Raw genomic sequence first — 2,543 nt, forward strand, 5'->3', positions numbered from 1 at the left:
GTGCGTAGGTGACAGAGAAGGACGAATAGGGTGGGGAAATCAAGGAAGGCTGCTTGGAAGGGAAATTATTTAATTCTTAATAATAATAATTATAATCGTTATTATGGTATTTGTTAAGCGCTTACCACTTGCAAGACACTGTACTAAGCGCTGGGGGTGGATACAAACAAATTGGGTCAGATACAGTTCCTGTCCCAAGTGGGGCTCACGGTCTCAAACCCCGTTTTTCAGATGAGGCAACTGAGGCCCAAAGAAGTCAAGTGACTTACCCAAGGATACCCAGCAGACAAGTGGCAAAACTGAGATTAGAACCTGTCACCTTTTGACTCCCAGGCCCTTGCTCTATCCATTACATCACTGCTGCTTCTCTAGTAGGACTTTGAAGGCAGGGAGAGTAATAGACTGTCAGCTATGAAAGGGGAGGGAGTTCCAGGCCAGAGAGAGGATGTGGGCAAAAGGTCAGCAATGAGACAGACCAGTTTGAAGTGTTAGTGAGATGTTTAAGGCTGGGTAGTAATGGGAGATTAGTGAGGTAAAGCAGGAGGAGGGGCAGAGCTGACTGAGAGCGCCTTGGCTTAGGGTTCACCTTCTTTACAATAATAGTAATGTTGTTATGTGCAAAGCACTGTTCTGAGCGCTGGGATAGATACAAGATCATCAGGCTGGACAGAGTCCCTGTCCCACATTGGGCTCACTGTCTTAATCTCCATTTTACAGATGAGGGAACTGAGGCACAGAGAGGTGAAGTGACTTGCCCATGGTCATGCAACAGAAAGGTGGCAGAGCCGGGATTAGAACACACATCCTTCTGACTCTCAGGTCCCAGTTCTATTCATTAGGTCATGCTGCTTCTCTATCGCTCTGCCTCCCTCTGCCTTTCTCTGTCTTTCTCCCTTCCCCTTCCAGCTGAAGTAACGTTTTTGTCAATGCTGCTGTGCACTCTCGGAGTTATGTGCAGGGACAGGGATAGGAAGGTGATCCTTCTGCGATTGTCACCTGGGCGTCTTCCTGCCTCGGTACTCCTATCTGTAGGATTTCCGAGGCCATTTTTGTTCGCGTCCATAGACCAGCACCTACCCCTGAAACCCGAAAAGGAAATGCAAACCCCAAAGACCAAATGGATGATGTTGTTGGGACCCATGGGAAAGTCACCGGTTCTGTCCCAGACTGCCCGGAGTTATCCCGGAGAGACTTTTTCCAGTGGACACGCCAAATATCTCATTGCTACCCTCATCTCTTTCCCTCTCAGGGTCGCAACTGGAGAGTTTCCAGTACTCTACAAGTCTCGGCTACGGGAGGGAGTCAAGCAGAGGCCTACTCATTCCATTCCTAGCTGGGGCAGTGGTTAGCGAGTGGAAAGCAATCTGCTACAAGTCAAAACTCACCCATTTTAGGCAGCAGCGGTAGGGGAGAGAGTCGAGGGCAGAGACTCGAGTTGACTGCGTGGAAGGAGGCAGTGGTAAACCACTTCTGGATTTTGACCAAGAAACTCTCTGAATCCACTACCGGAAAGATTGCAGACGGAGAGCGGGGCATTCTGGGAGAGATGTGTCCTTGGTGTCGCTATGGGTCCGAGATGACTCGACGGCACAAGACGAAACAAGACCTCGATCTCTATCTTGCTGCTGACCCTTTGTCCATTTTTCCTCCCTCTGATCTGGAACTTCCTCCTGCTTCAAATCAACATGCCATCACTCTCCCCAACGTCAAAGCCCTACTAAAATCACATCTTTTCCAAGAGACCTTCCTCAACTAATCTTTCATTTCCCCACCCCATTTGCCCTCCCTTCTGAAGACCGGCAAAACGCAAGCCGGGCTGAGGGAGGCAGGAACTGGGCCATTCCTTCAAGGTGTGACTGACTTCTCTTGACCTGGGATTTGTCATCTGAATCATGCAGGTGAGCGGACTTCCTTCCTGTCTTCCTTTCCATGAGGCTTTTGAGGATTCACGGGTTAAACATTTGTTAAATACGCTGCCACACTTGGCTGAAAGTACAAAGTATTATTTCTATTATAATTCCAGATCCCAGGGATTACACAAGAGCAGAGTATCATTTTCTTTCCCCAACCTATTATCATGTTTAATCCCCAGGAAATGCACATGGGCTCATCTCTGGATCTGCCTCCCCAATTTACACAGCAGGGACCGAGTCAGCGAGCAACAACCAGCAGTGGAGACAGCTGCTGGAGAGGCTCTAATCTTTATGTTCTAGTTTGAAGCCATTTCCTCTCACCACCATCGATTGAGCGGTCAATCAATGATATTTATTGGGCACTCACTGTGTGCAGAGCACTGTACTAAGCTTTTGGGGGAGTGCAATACAAGAGAGCTGGTACTTACTGCCCACAAAGAGCGTATAACAAAGGAGAGACACCCATTAAAATAAATAACAGGTAAGGGAAAAATAGATTCTCTCCTTTTGGGTTCTCTAGAGACTCCTCATCCTTATTTGTAGGAGAATCAAAACTTCAGAAACAAGCTTGTGTTTGGGGGGTGGATAGCGACGACCAGAAGTCTGCCATTTTGTTCCAGGGAGATCACC

The 2,543-nt window shown here is 48.1% G+C and overlaps 1 non-coding gene across 1 annotated transcript; it reads left to right on the plus strand.

Annotated features, from left to right (window-relative positions):
* Nucleotides 1-1,239: 1,239 nt before the first annotated feature.
* Nucleotides 1,240-1,375, plus strand: LOC114815686. The gene has a single exon (XR_003763493.1). It is a non-coding gene; the product is annotated as a small nucleolar RNA SNORA7 (small nucleolar RNA).
* The last annotated feature ends 1,168 nt before the right edge of the window (nucleotides 1,376-2,543 follow it).

Source organism: Ornithorhynchus anatinus, chromosome 1 (genome assembly GCF_004115215.2).
Source record: "Ornithorhynchus anatinus isolate Pmale09 chromosome 1, mOrnAna1.pri.v4, whole genome shotgun sequence".
NCBI lineage: Eukaryota > Metazoa > Chordata > Mammalia > Monotremata > Ornithorhynchidae > Ornithorhynchus > Ornithorhynchus anatinus.